At 40.0% G+C, this 20,478-nt stretch overlaps 1 non-coding gene across 1 annotated transcript; it reads left to right on the top strand.

Annotated features, from left to right (window-relative positions):
- Positions 1-18,593: 18,593 nt before the first annotated feature.
- LOC130942827 (small nucleolar RNA R71) lies at positions 18,594-18,701 on the top strand. The gene has a single exon (XR_009071376.1). It is a non-coding gene; the product is annotated as a small nucleolar RNA R71 (small nucleolar RNA).
- The last annotated feature ends 1,777 nt before the right edge of the window (positions 18,702-20,478 follow it).

The following is a 20,478-nucleotide window of genomic DNA, read 5'->3' as shown; positions in this document are numbered from 1 at the left end:
ATCTAAGAAATAAAATAAACTTTTAGTTGTTCAAACTCGAATAATCCCCAGCAACGGCGCCAAAAACTTGGTGCACGAATTTGTAATCCGCACAACTAACCAGCAAGTGCACTGGGTCGTCCAAGTAATACCTTACGTGAGTAAGGGTCGATCCCACGGAGATTATTGGTTTGAAGCAAGCTATATTTATTTTATTAATCTTAGTCAGGAAGCCAATAGGATTAAAAGTGAAATTACTAGATTTGATTATAAAAGAGAATAGCAGCGTTACTTGTTGGGCAGTAATGAGAAATATGTTGGAGTTTTGGAGATGCTTTGTCCTTCGAACATTAACTCTTCCTTAAAATCCTTCAACACACGAAAAGTCCCTTCCATGGCAAGCTCTATGTAGGGTGCCACCGTTGTCAATGGCTACCTCACATCCTCTCAGTGAAAACGTTCCTATGCTCTGTCACAGCACGGCTAATCATCTGCCGGTTCTCAATCAGGTTGGAATAGAATCCATTGATTCTTTTGCGTCTGTCACTAACGCCCAGCCTTCAGGAGTTTGAAGCTCGTCATAGTCATTCAATCCTAGAATCCTACTCGGAATACCACAGACAAGGTTTAGACCTTCCAGATTCTCATGAATGCCGCTATCAATCCGGCTTATACCACGAAGATTCTGCGTAATGAATCTAAGAGATACTCATTCAGTCTGATGTAGAATGGAGGTGGTTTTCAGGCACACGTTCATGGTTTGGGGAAGGTGATGAGTGTCACGGGTCATCACCTCCTCCATAATTAAGCGCGAATGAACATCTTAGATAAGAACAAGCGTGTTTGAATGGAAAATAACGGAATTGTATTAATTCATCGAGACGCTGCAGAGCTCCTCACCCCCAACAATGGAGTTTAGAGACTCATGCCGTCAAAAAGTATGTAATTCAGATCTGAAAATGTCATGAGGTACAAGATAATTCTCTAAAAGTTGTTTAAATAGTAAACTAGTAACCTAGGTTTACAGAAAATGAGTAAACTAAGATAATTGGTGCAGAAATCCACTTCTGGGGCCCACTTGGTGTGTGCTGGGGCTGAGACTAAAGCTATCCACGAGTAGAGGCCTTTCTTGGAGTTAAACTCCAAGTTATGACGTGTTTTGGGCGTTCAACTCCGGATCATGACGTTTTTCTGGCGTTTAACTCCAGACAGCAACATGTACTTGGCGTTCAACGCCAAGTTACGTCGTCTATTCTCGTGCAAAGTATGGACTATTATATATTGCTGGAAAGCCCTGGATGTCTACTTTTCAACGCCATTGAGAGCGCGCCAATTGGACTCTTGTAGCTCCAGAAAATCCATTTTGAGTGCAGGGAGGTCAGGATCCAACAGCATCAGCAATCCTTTTTCAGCCTAACTCAGATTTTTGCTCAGCTCCCTCAATTTCAGCCAGAAAATACCTGAAATTACAGAAAAATACACACACTCATAGTAAAGTCCAGAAATATGATTTTTGCTTAAAAACTAATAAAATTCTATTAAAAACTAATTAAAACATACTAAAATCTACATGAAATTACCCCCAAAAAGCGTATAAAATATCCGCTCATCACCCACCTACCCCACTTCTCTCTTCTTCACACAATCCAATAACACTATACCCTTCACCAATCACCTCAATCTCTCTTCCCCATTACCCCTTCACCAATCACATCCATCCACTCTTCCCCATAAACCCCACCTACCTTCAAATTCAAAATCTCTTTCCCACCCAAACCCACCCTAAATAACCAAACCCATACCCCTCTACCTCCACTATATAAACCCCCCCATCCTTCTTCATTTTCACACAACACCACCCTCTCTTCTCCCCATTGGCCGAAACCCACACATCTCTCCATCTCCTCCATATCTTCTTCTTCTTCTATTCTTTCTTCTTTTGCTCGAGGGCGAGCAACATTCTAAGTTTGGTGTGGTAAAAGCATAGCTTTTTTTATTTTTCCATAACCATTGATGGCACCTAAGGCCAGAGAAACCTCAAGAAAGAGGAAAGGGAAGGCAATTGCTTCCACTTCCGAGTCATGGGAGATGGAGAGATTCATCTCAAGGGTCCATAGCTCAGTAGTAGAGCATTTGACTGGACATCAAGAGAGCCCACTCATGGACCTCAACAAGAGCATGAGGAATTCCCTCATCAAAAAATCCCTGAGATACCTCAGGGGATACATTTTCCTCCACACAATTATTGGGAGAAACTAAGGATAGGAGCACCAAAATCAATAGGGATCAAGCAACAGAGGCAAGGAAGAGACATAGAGAAGCTCAAGAGCACCTTTGGTCCTTCAAGAAGAAGGCACCACCTTCACTAAGGTGGACTCATTCCTTGACTTCCTTGTTCTTATCTCTCTGTTTTTCGGTTTTTGAGCTTCATGTTTGTCTATGTTTATGTCTTTATTACATTATAATTAGTGTCTAGTGTCTATGTCTTAAGGCTATGAATAATTTCATGAATCCTTCACCTTTTTTAAATGAAAAATGTTTTTAATACAAAAAGAACAAGAAGTACATGAGTTTCGAATTCATCCTTGAATTTAGTTTAATTATATTGATGTGGTGACAATACTTTTTGTTTTCTAAATGAATGCTTGAACAGTGCATATTTTTTATCTTGTTGTTTATGAATGTTAAAATTGTTGGCTCTTGAAAGAATGATGAAAAAGAGAAATGTTGTTGATGATTTGAAAAATCATGAAATTGATTCTTGAAGCAAGAAAAAGCAGTGAAAAAGGAGAAGCTTGCGAAAAAAAATATGGCGAAAAAAATATAAAAGAAAAAGAAAAAGCAAGCAGAAAAAGCCAATAGCCCTTAAAACCAAAAGGCAAGGGTAAAAAGGATCCAAGGCTTTGAGCATCAATGGATAGGAGGGCCCAAGGAAATAAATCCAGGCCTAAGCGGCTAAATCAAGCTGTCCCTAACCATGTGCTTGTGGCATGCAGGTCCAAGTGAAAAGCTTGAGACTGAGTGGTTAAAGTCATGATCCAAAACAAAAAGAGTGTGCTTAAGAGCTCTGGACACCTCTAACTGGGGACTTTAGCAAAGCTGAGTCACAATCTGAAAAGGTTCACTCAGTCATGTGTCTGTGGTATTTATGTATCTGGTGGTAATACTGGAAAAAAAAGTGCTTAGGGCCACGGCAAAGACTCATAAAAGTAGCTGTGTTCAAGAATCAACATACTTAACTAGGAGAATCAATAACACTATCTGAACTCTGAGTTCCTATGGATGCCAATCATTCTAAACTTCTAAGGATAAAGTAAGACTCAAAAAGCTACAAGTCCCGCTCATCTAATTAAGACTAATATTCATTGATATTTTGAGATTTATAGTATATCCTCTTCTTTTTATCCTATTTGATTTTCAGTTGCTTGGGGACAAGCAACAATTTAAGTTTGGTGTTGTGATGAGCGGATAATTTATACACTTTTTGGCATTGTTTTTAGGTAATTTTTAGTAGGATCTAGCTACTTTTAGGGATGTTTTTATTAGTTTCGATGCAAAATTCACATTTCTGGACTTTACTATGAGATTGTGTGTTTTTTTGTGATTTTGGGTATTTTCTAGCTGAAATTGAGGGACCTGAGCAAAAATCTAATTCAGGCTGAAAAATGACTGCTAATGTTGTTGGATTCTGACCTCCCTCCACTCGAAATAGATTTTCTGGAGCTACAGAACTTCAAATGGCCTGCTCTCAACTGCGTTGTAAAGTAGACATCCAGGGCTTTCCATAAATATATAATGGTCCATACTTTATTTGAGCTTAGACGATGAACGCCAGTTCCATGATGCATTCTGAAGTAAAACGCTAGAAACATGTCACAAACCAGAGTTAAACGCCAAAAACATGTTACAACTTGGCGTTTAAACCCAAGAGAAGTCTCTGCACGTGTAAAAGTCAAGCTCAGCCCAAGCATACACCAAAGTGGGCCCCAGAAGTGGATTTCTGCACTAAGACTTATTTCTGTAAACCCTAGTAACTAGTTTAATATAAATAGAACTTTTTACTATTGTATTAGACATCTTGGTATCTATCTCTGGACGTTTAGTTCTTAGACTTTGGGAGCTGGCCTCACGGCCATTCCTGGACCTTTATCACTTATGTATTTTCAACGGTGGAGTTTCTACACACCATAGATTAAGGTGTGGAGCTCTGCTGTTCCTCGAGTATTAATGCAATTACTATTAATCTTCTATTCAATTCAGCTTATTTTTATTCTAAGATATTCGCCGCACTTCAACATGATGAATGTGATGATTCATGACACTCATCATCATTCTCACCTATGAACGCGTGCCTGACAACCACTTCCGTTCTACCTTAAATTGAGCGCGTATATCTTAGCCTCCATTCCGAAAGATCGGAGTCTTCGTGGTATAAGCTAGAATTATTGACGGCCATTCCTAAGATCCGGAACGTCTAAACCTTGTTTATGGTATTCCGAGTAAGATCTGAGATGGGATGACTGTGACGAGCTTCAAACTCACGAGTGTTGGGCGTAGTGACAGATGCAAAAGAATCACTGGATTCTATTCCGACATGATCGAGAACCGACAGATGATTAGCCATGCGGTGATAGCGCATTTGGACCATTTTCACTTAGAGGACGAGAGATAGCCATTGACGTCGGTGAAACTCGAACATACAGCTTGCCATGGAAAGGAGTATGAAGGATTGGATGAAGGCAATAGGAAAGCAGAGATTCAAGAAGGATAAAGCATCTCCATACACTTATCTGAAATTCCCACCAATGAAATACATAAGTATCTCTATCTTTATTTTATGCTTTATCTTTATATTCAAAAACCATTATAACCATTAGAATCCGCCTAACTGAGATTTACAAGATGGCCATAGCTTGCTTCATACCAACAATCTCTGTGGGATCGACCCTTACTCACGTAAGGTATTATTTGGACGACCCAGTGCACTTGTTGGTTAGTTGTGCGAAGTTGTGACAAAGTGTGATTCACATTTGAGAGCTCCAAGTCTTTGGCACCATTGTTGATGATCACAATTTCGTGCACCAAACGGTGCCATAAACTTGATATGCTGAAATTTGCCTTTCAACAAATTTCCTACTGGCAAGTGCACCGGTTCGTCGTCAAGAAAAAACTCACAATAGAGTGAGGTCGAATCCCACAGGGATTGGTAGATCGATCAATTATAATTGGTGAATTGTTCTAGTTGAGCAAAATCAGATTTGGTTGAGAATTACAGAAAGTAAATTTGGCGAAAAACGTAAATTGCAAGAAATTAAATGACAGAAATTAAATTGAGTGAAATTAAATGACAGAAGCTTAAATTGCAAGAATCTAAATGGGAATGGGGAATTACACAAAATTAAAGAGGCAAAAAGTAAAAGAATGGGTAAGATCAGAGTAGGGGATTCATTGGGTTTTGGGAGATATTGAACTCTCCGAATCAAATTATTTTCATCTGTTCCTCAATCAATGCATTCATTGACATTGCTTGGCAATCTTAGATGATTGGATCCCAATGTCTTGGCTCACCAATCTGTCTAAGCATGAACAATTGCCCAATGTCTTGATTTAATTGCTCATGGGAAGAGTTGAAGTTTGGACACTGACTATACCACACAAATTCATAGATCAAAGTATTGGTAGGATTACATGTCACTATATCCATCCAACCCCCAATCTAATCCAATGTGAGAAAGCAATTCTAGCATGAATTCTTCATCCCTCTCTCAAGGATCCAAAGAATTCCAATTATGGATAGCTTATTTCTTAAGACAACTATCCAATTAAATTAAGACTGAAAGCTTTCTAACAAAAATTAAGAGAAAAGAAAGAAGAAGATGATGAAAACTACTATTGATCCATTGAATTACAATAGATCTCCCTAACCCAATGAAAGGGGTTTAGTTGTTCATAGCTCTCAAAATGGAAATTGAAATTAAAAGATACATTCTGAATTCTGAAAATAAAAGTGCAGTAAGTCTCGAATCGAAAAAGAATGGGAAAAAGCCAACCCTCCCCAACTTAAATTCTCCACTATTTATACACTTTCTTTTGTTGATCTTCAATCTCTGAATTGGGCTTTTGGTCTTGATGGAATTGGGTTGAAGTTGCTCCAATTGGATTCCCTTTGCTGTTGAGAGGATCAGTTTGAATTTTGAATTCTGGTGCTTCACGTTAGAGTCAACGTTTGATGGCCAACGTTGACTCAAATGCCATTTAAGAATGAAACCAGAAAAACCAGGTAATTTGCTATAATTGGCGTTTGAATCAACGCTGGAGGGCCAACGTTCTGCTTACCCACGCGTACGCGTGCTTTACGCTAAGGCGAGAAATCTGAAATTTTGCTTGTTCACGCGTACGCGTGCACCACGCTTTCGCGTCAGTTGCCTTTTTTCTTATCGACGAGCACGCGTCATTGACACGTACGCATGGATTCAAGTTTTTCAATTTCAAATTCTGGGCTTGGCATCGCGGCCGTTGGAGGGAACGTTTGAGGCAACGTTGGACCTCCAACGTCTCTTTGTGACGTGTACGTGTGATCCCCGCGGACGCGTAGATGGTCATTTTTTCCATTCTACGCGTGCGCGTGACACACGCTTGCGCGTGGATAAAGAAGTTTTGCTCATTCACGCGTACGCGTCATAGAAGCGTACGCGTCACTCAAAATTCATTTAGCTCCAGAATTGACTTTTTCATCACAACGTTGGGGGGAATGTTGGATGTCCAACGCTCCCTCAAACGTGAACATCAATAATTCATGTAGAGACTTGCTTTGTTCCTCTTCCAACGTTGGAGGCGACGTTGGTGGTCCAACTTGGCCACCAACGTTGCTTCTTCTTCATCTTCTCCAAGCTCCTTCTCCAACCTTCCTCCATACTTTCTTTCACCTATCATCAACCAACACATGCATCAAAACTTTACTAAAGTCATGAGAATTCTAATCATTCTTAGCACACAAGTAATTATAGCATAATTCTCATGAAATTACATCAAATTAATCATAATTGTATGAATCTAGTTATGCATGAATTTCTACCCAATTTGCTTACTTACATCTGTAGAAAGTGCATAAAACCTATTAAGAACAAGAAAGTGCATAAAACCTATTAAAAATGGTGAGTTGATGTGGTCTCCCTCTCTCTTCATGGTTCTTCTCCCCTGGTCCTATCTTTCCGACGGCACAGCAACACGATGGTGGCAGCGAACCCAGCAGCGCCGTCACAGCTCGTGAGCGGATCGGGGCTCCTCATGCGCAGCACCTCCCCGGGACAGTGGCAGCGTGCTTCCTCCTTCCTCCTCCCATCTTCTTTGGTCTCCCTTAGTCTGATTCCCGCTCCCTTTCCCTCATGTGTGTGTGAGTGACGTTAAGAAGAGAAAGGGGGATGTGGGTGGCAGCACATGAGGGAACACTAGCGTTAAAGTTGGGTATTTAGGGATTGGGATTTTGGTAAAAATTAAGTATAAGGGTAGTTTGGTAATTTTAATAAAATTAAGGGGTAATAGAGTAATTGAAAACTAATTTTGAATCCAATAATAATATCTATAAAATTATTATTTAATTATCAATTTACAATTTATTTCTAACTCAATACTCTTATTATTCAAATTAAAGTATATAAAATACTCATTATTTTTAAATTACTAAACTTTAAATCCTAAATAAAAAAATATCCACTTGGTATAGAAGTACTTGGAAAGGGCTATTACAGACTGTCCGAACTCGATGGGCGAGAGCTTCCTAGGTCATGGCATGCCTGCAACCTAAGAAGGTACTATAGTTAGGGATGATAAAGGATCTTAGGATATGGTGCACTCTTTTTCCTGAAAAGGTTTTTTAATGAGGCGCCAAGCCAAGACCTATAAATCACCCGACTTAGAGGGATAAAACTCCCGCATGTATATATTTGCATTTTTCTTTTGAATAAAATCTGTTTAGATCTTTTACAAATTCTCAAGCCGCATTAATCTGAAACATTCATCGTCCGATTATAAAGCTACAGATCGGCAATAACTTAAAGACTGGCCGGCGTAAAGAAGTCAGACCAGTCGCAATAACCAAAGTTATAAGTAAATCCCTAGAAAGAGGTCTGGCCAGCCCTATAAAAGAGGATTACTATAACTTAGAATGGCCCGACGTGATGAAGTCGGCCCAAAACATAAAAGTTATAAAAGTAATCCCTGAAAGAGACCTGAACAAGGTCCAAGAAAGAGGATTACAAAAATAACTTAGAAGGGCCCGACGTGATGAAGTCGGCCCAAAACATAAAAGTTATAAAAGTAATCCCTGAAAAAGACCTAAACAAGGTCCAAGAAAGAGGATTACAAAAATAACTTTGAAGGGCCCGACGTGATGAAGTCGGCCCAAAACATAAAAGTTAACATAAAAGTTATAAAAGTAATCCCTGAAAGAGACCTGAACAAGGTCCAAGAAAGAGGATTACAAAAGAAACTTAAAAGGGCCCGACATGATAAAGTCGGCCCGAAACACAAAAGTTATTAAAGTAATCCCTGAAAGAGACCTGACAAAGGTTCAAGAAAGATGATTACTAAAAATAACTTAGAAGGGACCAGCATGATGACGTCGGCTGGTGCACGAAATTGTGATCATCAACAATGGTGCCAAAGACTTGGAGCTCTCAAACGTGAATAACACTTTGTCACAACTTCGCACAACTAACAAGCAAGTGCACTGGGTCGTCCAAGTAATAAACCTTACGTGAGTAAGGGTCGATCCCACGGAAATTGTCGGTATGAAGCAAGCTATGGTCATCTTGTAAATCTTAGTCAGGCGGATTCTAATAGTTATAATGGTTTTCGAATATAATGATAGAGATACTTATGTAATTCATTGGTGGGAATTTCAGATAAGTGTATGGAGATGCTTTGTCCCTTCTGAATCTCTGCTTTCCTACTGCCTTCATCTAATCCTTCATACTCCTTTCCATGGCAAGCTGTGTGTTCAGGTTTCACCGGCATCAATGGCTACCTCCTGTCCTCTCAGTGAAAATGGTCCAAATGCTCTGTCACAGCACGGCTAATCATCTGTCGGTTCTCGATCATGTTGGAATAGAATCCAGTGATTTTTTTGCGACTGTCACTACGCCCAACACTCGCGAGTTTGAAGCTCGTCACAGTCATCCCCTTCCAGATCCTACTCAGAATACCACAGACAAGGTTTAGACTTTCCGGATCTCAGGAATGGCCACCAATAATTCTAGCTTATACCACGAAGACTCCGATCTTTCGGAATGGAGGCTAAGAGATACGCGCTCGATCTAAGGTAGAACGGAAGTGGTTGTCAGGCACGCGTTCATAGGTGAGAATGATGATGAGTGTCACGGATCATCATATTCATCATGTTGAAGTGCAGCGAATATCTTAGAATAAGAATAAGTTGAATTGAATAGAAGAATAATAGTAATTGCATTAATACTCGAGGTACAGCAGAGCTCCACACCTTAATCTATGGTGTGTAGAAACTCCAACGTTGAAAATACATAAGTGATAAAGGTCCAGGCATGGCCGAGAGGCCAGCCCCCAAAATCTAAGAACTAAACGTCCAGAGATAGATACCAAGATGTCTAATACAATAGTAAAAAGTTTTATTATATTAAACTAGTTACTAGGGTTTACAGAAATAAGTCTTAGTACAGAAATCCACTTTCGGGGCCCACTTTGGTGTGTGCTTGGGCTGAGCTTAAGCTTTACACGTGCAGAGGCTTGTCTCGGGGTTAAACCCCAAGTTGTAACATGCTTTTGGCGTTTAACTCTGGTTTGTGACGTGTTTTTGGCGTTTTACTCCAGAATGCAGCATGGAAATGGCGTTGAACGCCAGTTTGCGTCGTCTAAGCTCGAATAAAGTATGGACTATTATATATTGCTGGAAAGCCCTGGATGTCAACTTTCCAACATAGTTGATATCGCGCCATTTAAAGTTCTGTAGCTCCAGAAAATTCAATTTCGAGTGCAGGGAGGTCAGAATCCAACATCATCAGTAGTCCTTTTTCAGCCTGAATCAAATTTTTGCTCAGGTCCCTCAATTTCAGCCAGAAAATACCTGAAATCACAGAAAAACACACAAACTCATAGTAAAATCTAGAAATGTGAATTTTGCATAAAAACTAATAAAAACATCCCTAAAAGTAGCTAGATCCTACTAAAAATTACCTAAAAATAATGCCAAAAAGCGTATAAATTATCCGCTCATCACAACACCAAACTTAAATTGTTTGTTGTCCCCAAGCAACTGAAAATCAAATAGGATAAAAAGAAGAAAATATACTATAAATCTCAAAATATCAATGAATATTAGTCTTAATTAGATGAGCAGGACTTGTAGCTTTTTGCTTCTGAACAGTTTTGGCATCTCACTTTATCCTTTGAAGTTTAGAATGATTGGCATCCATAGGAACTCAGAGTTCAGATAGTGTTATTGATTCTCCTAGTTAAGTATGTTGATTCTTGAACACAGCTACTTTTATGAGTCTTGGCTGTGGCCCTAAGCACTTTGTTTTTCGGTATTACCATCGGATACATAAATGCCACAGACACATGACTGGGTAAACCTTTTCAGATTGTGACTCAGCTTTGCTAAAGTCCCTAGTTAGAGGCGTCCAGAGCTCTTAAGCACACTATTTTTGCTTTGGATCACAACTTTAACCACTCAGTCTCAAGCTTTTCACTTGGACCTGCATGCCACAAGCACATGGTTAGGGACAGCTTGATTTAGCCGCTTAGGCCTGGATTTATTTCCTTGGGCCCTCCTATCCATCGATGCTCAAAGCCTTGGATCCTTTTTACCCTTGCCTTTTGGTTTTAAGGGATATTGGCTTTTTCTTCTTGCTTTTTCTTTTTCTTTTATATATATATATAATTTTTTTTGCCATTTTTTTCGCAAGCTTTTGTTATTCACTGCTTTTTCTTGCTTCAAGAATCAATTTTATGATTTTTCAGATTATCAATAACATTTTTCTTGTTCATCATTCTTTCAAGAGCCAACAATTTTAACATTCATAAACAACAAGATAAAAAATATGCACTGTTCAAGTATTCATTCAGAGAACAAAAAGTATTGTCACCACATCAATATAATTAATCTAATTTCAAGGATGAATTCGAAACTCATGTACTTCTTGTTCTTTTGTATTAAAAACATTTTTCATTTAAGAAAGGTGAAGGATTCATGAAATTATTCATAGCCTTAAGATATAGACACTAGACACTAATGATCATGTAATAAAGACACAAACATAGACAAACATGAAGCTCAAAAACCGAAAAATAGAGAAATAAGAACAAGGAAGTTAAGGAATGAGTCCACCTTAGTGATGCTGGCGCCTTCTTCTTGAAGGACTAATGGTGTTCTTGAGCTCCTCTATGTCTCTTCCTTGTCTTTGTTGCTCCTCCCTCATAGCTCTTTGATCTTCTCTAATCTCATTGAGAATGATGGAGTGCTCTTGGTGTTCCACCCTTAATTGGTTCATGTCATGACTCGATCCTTCTAAAGAAGTGTTGAGTTGTTCCCAATAGTTGTTTGGAGGAAAATGCATCCCTTGAGGCATCTCAGGGATTTCTTGATGATAAGCTTCCTCATGCGTCTCTTGAGATCCATGAATGGGCGCTCTTGTTTGCTCCATTCTCTTCTTAGTGATGGGCTTGTCCTCTTCAATGAGGATGTCTCCTTCTATGACAACTCCAGTTAATTAGCATAGATGGCAAATGAGATGAGGAAAAGCTAGCCTTGCCAAGGTGGAGGGCTTTTCGGCTACTTTGTAGAGTTCTAAAGAGATGACTTCATGAACTTCTAATTCCTCTCAAATCATGATGCTATGGATCATGATGGCCCGATCCATAGTTACTTCGGATCGGTTGCTAGTGGGGATGATGGAGCGATGGATGAACTCCAACCATCCTCTAGCCACAGGCTTAAGGTCCAGTCTTCTCAATTGAACCAGCTAGCCTTTTGAGTCTCTTTTCCATTGAGCTCCTTCCACACATATGTCCATGAGGACTTGGTCCAATCTTTGATCAAAGTTGACCCTTCTAGTGTAGAGGCGTGTGTCTTCTTGCATCATAGGCAAGTTGAATGCCAACCTTACATTTTCCGGACTGAAATCTAAGCATTTCCCCCGAACCAAAGATAATTCTTTGGATTCAGGTTCATACTTTGATCATGGTTCCTAGTGATCCATGCATTGGCATAGAACTCTTGAACCATTAAGATTCTGACTTGTTGAATGGGGTTGGTAAGAACTTCCCAACCTCTTCTTTGGATCTCATGTCGGATCTCCGAAAACTCATTTTTCTTGAGCATGAAAGGGACCTGGTGCACGAAATTGTGATCAATACTTTTTAATACACAAGAACAATCCCCGGTAATGGCTCCAAAGACTCGGTGCTCAATACCATGGCATAAACACAACTTCGCACAACTAACCAGCAAGTGCACTGGGTCGTCCAAGTAATAAACCTTACGCGAGTAAGGGTCGATCCCACGGAGATTGGTGGTATGAAGCAAGCTATGGTCATCTTGTAAATCTCAGTCAGGCAGACTCAAATGTATAATGGTGATGAACGAAAATAACATAAAAGATAAGGATAGAGATACTTATGCATATCATTGGTGTAAGAGCTTCAGACAAGCGTATGAAGATGCCTTCCCTTCCGTCTCTCTGCTTTCCTACTGTCTTCATCCAATCCTTCTTACTCCTTTCCATGGCAAGCTCGTATAGGGTTTCACCGTTGTCAATGGCTACCTCCCATCCTCGCAGTGAAAGCTAATGCACGCACTCTGTCACAGTACTGCCAATCACCGGTGTGGTTCCCTCCCCTACCGGAATAGAATCCCTCTTTTGCGTCTGTCACTAACGCCCAGTAGGTTACAGGTTTGAAGCGCGTCACAGTCATTCAATCATTGAATCCTACTCAGAATACCACAGACAAGGTTAGACCTTCCGGATTCTCTTGAATGCCGCCATCAGTTCTTGCCTATACCACGAAGATTCCGATTAAAGAATCCAAGAGATATTCACTAGAGCCTTGGTTACTTGTAGAACAAAAGTGGTTGTCAGTCACCTTGTTCATAGGTGAGAATGATGATGAGTGTCAATCATCACCTTCATCAAGTTGAAGAACAAGTGATATCTTGGACAAAGAACAAGCAGTATTGAATAGAAGAACAATAGTAATTGCATTAATACTCGAGGTACAGCAGAGCTCCACACCTTAATCTATGGTGTGTAGAAACTCCACCGTTGAAAATACATAAGAACAAAGTCTAGGCATGGCCGAATGGCCAGCCTCCCAAATGATCTAAGAACTAGATGTCCAAAGATGATCAAAGGATCTAAAAATAATCCAAAGATGAAAATACAATAGTAAAAGGTCCTACTTATAGAAAACTAGTAGCCTAAGGTGTACAAAGATGAGTAAATGACATAGAAATCCACTTCCGGGCCCACTTGGTGTGTGCTTGGGCTGAGCAAATGAAGCATTTTCGTGTAGAGACTCCTCTTGGAGTTAAACGCCAGCTTTGGTGCCAGTTTGGGCGTTTAACTCCCATTTAGGTGCCAGTTCCGGCGTTTAACGCTGGAATTTCTGTAGGTGACTTTGAACGCCGGTTTGGGCCATCAAATCTTAGGCAAAGTATGGACTATCATATATTGCTGGAAAGCCCAGGATGTCTACTTTCCAACGCCGTTGAGAGCGCGCCAATTGGGCTTCTGTAGCTCCAGAAAATCCACTTCGAGTGCAAGGAGGTCAGAATCCAACAGCATCTGCAGTCCTTTTCAGTCTCTGAATTAGATTTTTGCTCAGGTCCCTCAATTTCAGCCAGAAAATACCTGAAATCACAGAAAAACACACAAACTCATAGTAAAGTCCAGAAAAGTGAATTTTAATTAAAAACTAATAAAAATATACTAAGAACTAACTAGATTATACTAAAAACATACTAAAAACAATGCCAAAAAGCATACAAATTATCCGCTCATCACAACACCAAACTTAAATTGTTGCTTGTCCCCAAGCAACTGAAGATCAAATAAGATAAAAAGAAGAGAATATGCAATGAACTCCAAAAACATCTATGAAGATCAGTATTAATTAGATGAGCGGGGCTTTTAGCTTTTTGCCTCTGAATAGTTTTGGCATCTCACTTTATCCTTTGGAACTCAGAATGATTGGCTTCTTTAGGAACTCAGAATCCAGATAGTGTTATTGATTCTCTTAGTTAAGTATGATGATTCTTGAACACAGCTACTTATTGAGTCTTGGCTGTGGCCCAAAGCATTCTGTCTTCCAGTATTACCACCGGATACATACATGCCACAGACACATAATTGGGTGAACCTTTTCAGATTGTGACTCAGCTTTGCTAAAGTCCCCAATTAGAGGTGTCCAGGGTTCTTAAGCACACTCTTATTGCCTTGGATCACAACTCTTTTTCTTTCTTTTTCTTTCTCTTTTCTTTTTTTTTTCGGTTTTTTTTTTCGTTTGCTTCTTCTTCTTTTTTTTTTTTTGTATTCACTGCTTTTTCTTGCTTCAAGAATCATTTTTATGATTTTTCAGATCCTCAGTAACATGTCTCCTTTTTCATCATTCTTTCAAGAGCCAACATTCATGAACCACAAATTCAAAAGACATATGCACTGTTCAAGCATACATTCAGAGAACAAAAGTGTTGCCACCACATCAAAATAAGTAAACTGTTATAAAATTCAGAATTCATGCAATTCTTTTCCTTTTCAATTAAGCACGTTTTTATTTAAGAAAGGTGATGGATTCATAGGACATTCATAACTTTAAGGCATAGACACTAAGACACTAATGATCATAAGACACAAACATAGATAACATAAGCATAAAAATTCGAAAAAACAGAAGAATAAAGAACAAGGAAATCAAGGAATGGGTCCACCTTAGTGATGGCGGCTCTTCCTTCCTCTTGAAGGTCCTATGGAGTGCTTGAGCTCCTCAATGTCTCTTCCTTGCCTTTGTTGCTCCTCTCTCATGATTCTTTGATCTTCTCTTATTTCATGGAGGAGAATGGAGTGTTCTTGATGCTCCACCCTTAGTTGTCCCATGTTGGAACTTAATTCTCCTAGGGAGGTGTTTAGTTGCTCCCAATAGTCTTGTGGAGGAAAGTGCATCCCTTGAGGCATCTCAGGGATCTCATGATGAGAGGGGTCTCTTGTGTGCTCCATCCTTTTCTTGGTAATGGGCTTGTCCTCATCAATGGTGATGTCTCCCTCTATGTCAACTCCAACTGAATAACAGAGGTGACAAATGAGGTGAGGAAAGGCTAACCTTGCTAAGGTAGAGGACTTATCCGTCACCTTGTAGAGTTCTTGGGCTATAACCTCATGAACTTCCACTTCTTCTCCAATCATGATGCTATGGATCATGATGGCCCGGTCTAAAGTAACTTCGGACCGGTTGCTAGTGGGAATGATTGAGCGTTGGATGAACTCCAACCATCCTCTAGCCACGGGTTTGAGGTCATGCCTTCTCAATTGAACCGGCTTGCCTCTTGAATCTCTCTTCCATTGTGCGCCCTCTTCACATATGGTTGTGAGGACTTGGTCCAACCTTTGATCAAAGTTGACCCTTCTTGTGTAAAGATGTTCATCTCCTTGCATCATAGGCAAGTTGAACGCCACCCTCACACTTTCCAGACTAAAATCCAAGTATTTCCCCCGTACCATAGTAAGGTAATTCTTTGGATTCGGGTTCATACTTTGATCATGGCTCTTGGTGATCCATGCATTGGCATAGAACTCTTGAACCATCAAGATTCCAACTTGTTGAATGGGGTTGGTAAGTACTTCCCAACCTCTTCTTTGGATCTCATGGCGGATCTCCGGATATTCACCCTTTTTGAGTGAAAAGGGGACCTCGGGGATCACCTTCTTCAAGGCCACAACTTCATAGAAGTGGTCTTGATGCACCCTTGAGATGAACCTATCCATCTCCCATGACTCGGAGGTGGAAGCTTTTGACTTCCCTTTCCTCTTTCTAGAGGTTTCTCCGGCCTTGGATGCCATAATGGTTATGAAAAAGCAATGCTTTTACCACACCAAACTTAAAATGTTTGCTCATCCTCGAGCAAAAGAAGAAAGAAGAGAGTAGAAGAAGAAGAAATGAGGAAGAGTGAGATGGTGGTGTTTTGGTTGTGTGAGAATGAAGGAGTGAAGAAGGGTATTTATAGGAGAGAGGGGAGATGGGGTTCGGCCATATTGGGTGGGTTTGGGAGGGAAAGTGGTTTGAATTTGAAGGGTGAGGTTGGTGGGGATTTATGAAGGATGGATGTGAGTGGTGAAGAGAAAGATGGGATTTGATAGGTGAAGGGGTTTTGGGGAAGAGGTATTGAGTTGATTGGTGAATGGGGGAAGAAGAGAGAGAGTGGTGGTGGGGTTGGTGGGGGTCCTGTGGGGCCCACAGATTCTGTGGTGTCAAGGAAAAGTCATTCCTGCACCAAATGTTGCTCAAAATCACGTTTTGAGCCATTTCTGGCGTTAAACGCCGGGCTGGTGCCCATTCCTGGCGTTTAACGCCAGGTTCTTGCCCTTTTCTGGCGTTTAACGCCAGTCTGGTGCCCCTTTCTGGCGTTAAACGCCCAGAATGGTGCCAGACTGGGCGTTAAACGCCCAACTGCTAGGTTTACTGGCGTTTGAACGCCAGCAACATCTTCCTCCAGGGTGTGCTGTTTTTCTTCCTGTTTTTCATTTTGTTTTTGCTTTTTCAATGGATTTTGTGACTTCTTATGATCATCAACCTACAAAAAACATAAAATAACAAAAGAAACTATATAAATTATAATCATTAGGTTGCCTCCCAACAAGCGCTTCTTTAATGTCAGTAGCTTGACAGAGGGCTCTCATGGAGCCTCACAGATACTCAGAGCAATGTTGGGACCTCCCAACACCAAACTTAGAGTTTGAATGTGGGGGTTCAACACCAAACTTAGAGTTTGGTTGTGGCCTCCCAACACCAAACTTAGAGTTTGACTGTGGGGGCTCTTCTTGACTCTGATTTGAGAGAAGCTCTTCATGCTTCATCTCTATGGTGATAGAGGGATATCCTTGAGCCTTAAACACAAAGGATTCTTCATTCACTTGAATGATCAGTTCACCTCCATCAACATCAATCACAGCCTTTGCTGTGGCTAGGAAGGGTCTGCCAAGGATGATGGTTTCATCCATGCACTTCCCAGTCTCTAGGACTATGAAATCAGCAGGAACGTAGTGGTCTTCAACCTTTACCAAAACATTCTCTACAACTCCATGAGCTTGTTTTCTTGAGTTGTCTGCCATCTCTAATGAGATTCTTGCAGCTTGTACCTCAAAGATCCCTAGCTTCTCCATTACTGAGAGAGGCATGAGGTTTACACTTGACCCTAAGTCACACAGAGCCTTCTTGAAGGTCATGGTGCCTATGGTACAAGGTATGGAAAACTTCCCAGGATCTTGTCTCTTTTGAGGTAATTTCTGCCTAGACAAGTCATCCAGTTCTTTGGTGAGCAAAGGAGGTTCATCCTCCCAAGTCTCATTTCCAAATAACTTGTCATTTAGCTTCATGATTGCTCCAAGGTACTTAGCAACTTGCTCTTCAGTGACATACTCATCCTCTTCAGAGGAAGAATACTCATCAGAGCTCATGAAAGGCAGAAGTAAGTCCAATGGAATCTCTATGGTCTCATGTTGAGTCTCAGATTCCCATGGTTCCTCATTGGAGAACTCATTGGAGGCTAGTGCACGCCCACTGAGGTCTTCCTCAGTGGCGTTCACTTCCTCCCCTTCCTCTCCAAATTCGGCCATATTGATGGCTTTGCACTCTCCTTTTGGATTTTCTTCTGTGTTGCTTGGAAGAGTACTTGGAGGGAGTTCAGTAACTTTCTTGCTCAGCTGTCCCATTTGTCCTTCCAAATTCCTAATGGAAGACCTTGTTTCAGTCATGAAACTTTGAGTGGTTTTGATTAGATCAGAGACCATGGTTGCTAAGTCAGAGGGGTTCTGCTTAGAATTCTCTGTCTGTTGCTGAGAAGATGATGGAAAAGGCTTGCCATTGCTAAACCTGTTTCTTCCACCATTGTTGTTGTTGAAACCTTGTTGAGGTCTCTCTTGATTCTTCCATGAGAGATTTGGGTGATTTCTCCATGAAGAATTATAGGTGTTACCATAGGGTTCTCCTAGGTAATTCACCTCTTCCATTGAAGGGTTCTCAGGATCATAAGCTTCTTCCTCAGATGAAGCCTCCTTAGTACTGCTTGGTGCATTTTGCATTCCAGACAGACTTTGAGAAATCAAATTGACTTGTTGAGTCAATATCTTGTTCTGAGCCAATATGGCATTCAGAGCATCAATCTCAAGAACTCCTTTCTTCTGACTTGTCCCATTGTTCACAGGATTCCTTTCAGAAGTGTACATGAATTGGTTATTTGCAACCATCTCAATTAGCTCTTGAGCTTCTGTAGGCGTCTTCTTCAGATGAAGAGATCCTCCAGCAGAGCTATCCAAAGACATCTTGGATAGTTCAGAGAGACCATCATAGAAAATACCTATGATGCTCCATTCAGAAAGCATGTCAGAAGGACATTTTCTGATTAATTGTTTGTATCTTTCCCAAGCTTCATAGAGGGATTCTCCATCCTTCTGTCTGAAGGTTTGGACTTCCACTCTAAGCTTACTCCATCTTTGTGGTGGAAAGAACTTTGCCAAGAAGGCATTGACTAGCTTTTCCCAAGAGTCCAGGCTTTCTTTAGGTTGAGAGTCCAACCATATCCTAGCTCTGTCTCTTACAGCAAAAGGGAATAGCATCAGTCTATAGACCTCAGGGTCAACCCCATTAGTCTTGACTGTGTCACAGATTTGCAAGAATTCAGCTAAAAACTGATGAGGATCTTCCATTGGAAGTCCATGGAACTTGCAATTCTGTTGCATTAGAGAAACTAATTGAGGCTTAAGCTCAAAGTTGTTTGCTCCAATGGCAGGGATAGAGATGCTTCTCCCATAAAAATCAGGAGTAGGTGCAGTAAAGTCACCCAGCACCTTCCTTGCATTGTTTGCATTATTGTTGTTTTCGGCTGCCATGTCTTCTTCTTCTTTGAAGAATTCGGTCAGGTCCTCTAAAGAGATTTGTGCTTTGGCTTCTCTTAGCTTTCTCTTCATGTCCTTTCGGGTTCAGGGTCAGCTTCAACAAGAATGCCTTTGTCTCTGCTCCTGCTCATATGAAAGAGAAGAGAACAAGAAAATGTGGAATCCTCTATGTCACAGTATAGAGATTCCTTAAGGTGTCAGAGGAAAAGAGAAATAGAAAGAAGAAGGAGAAGAAGAATTCGAACTTTACTTGGATAAGGTTCAAATTGTGCATTGAGAAGGAGTGGTACTCCATAAATAGAAGGATGTGAGAAGGAGGGAAGAAGATTTTCGAAAATTAATTAAAATATTTTGAAAACATTTTTGAAAACCACTAATTGATTTTCGAAAATAAAAGTGGGAAAGAAACCAAGTGATTTTTGAAAAAGATTTTTAAATTAGAAATCAAAAAGATTTGATTGAAACTATTTTGAAAAAGATGTGGCTGAGAAGATATGATTGATTTTAAAAAGATGTGATTGAGAAGATATGATTTGAAAACAATTTTAAAAGATATAATTTGAAAACAATTTTGAAAAGATTTGATTTTAAAAATTAATGACTTGCCAAACAAGAAAAGATATGATTCAAACATAAAACCTTCCTCAACAGAAAAGGCAAAAAATGTTCAATCAAATCATTAATTGTTAGTAAGTATCTTTGAAAAAGGAAAGAAATTGATTTTGAAAACATTTGATTGAAAAGATATGATTTGAAAAAGATTTGATTTTGAAAAACTTTGAAAACTTAAAAAAAATTGATTTTGAAAACAAAATCTTCCCCCTAGCACCATCCTGGCGTTAAACGCCCAGAATGGTATCCATTCTGGCGTTTAACGCCCAAAATGCACCCTTTTTGGGCGTTAAACGCCCAACCAGGTACCCTGGCTGGCGTTTAAACGCCAGTCTGCCTTCTTCACTGGGCATTTTTGAATGCCCAGCTTTTTCTGTATAATTCCTCTGCAGTATGTTCTGAATCTTCAATTCTCTGTATTATTGACTTGAAAAGACACAAATAAAAAATATTTTTGGATTTTTAATAATCAAAATGCAACAAGAATCAATAACAATGCATGCAAGACACCAAACTTAGCAGTTTGTATACTATTGACACTATATGAGACACATAAACACTCAAGTCAAAAGAATTCAAAGATCAGAGTAAGAAATCATCAAGAATTACTTGAAGATCCTTAAGACACATGAATGAATGCATGCAATTGACACCAAACTTAAGATGAGACACTAGACTCAAGCAAGCAACATCAAATATTTTTGGTTTTTATGGTTTTCTAAATTTTTTTCTGATTTTCGAAAATTAAGTGGAA

The sequence above is a fragment of the Arachis stenosperma genome, chromosome 7 (genome assembly GCF_014773155.1).
Source record: "Arachis stenosperma cultivar V10309 chromosome 7, arast.V10309.gnm1.PFL2, whole genome shotgun sequence".
Classification (NCBI taxonomy): Eukaryota; Viridiplantae; Streptophyta; class Magnoliopsida; order Fabales; family Fabaceae; genus Arachis; species Arachis stenosperma.
This window is presented reverse-complemented; position numbering and strand designations above follow the sequence as displayed.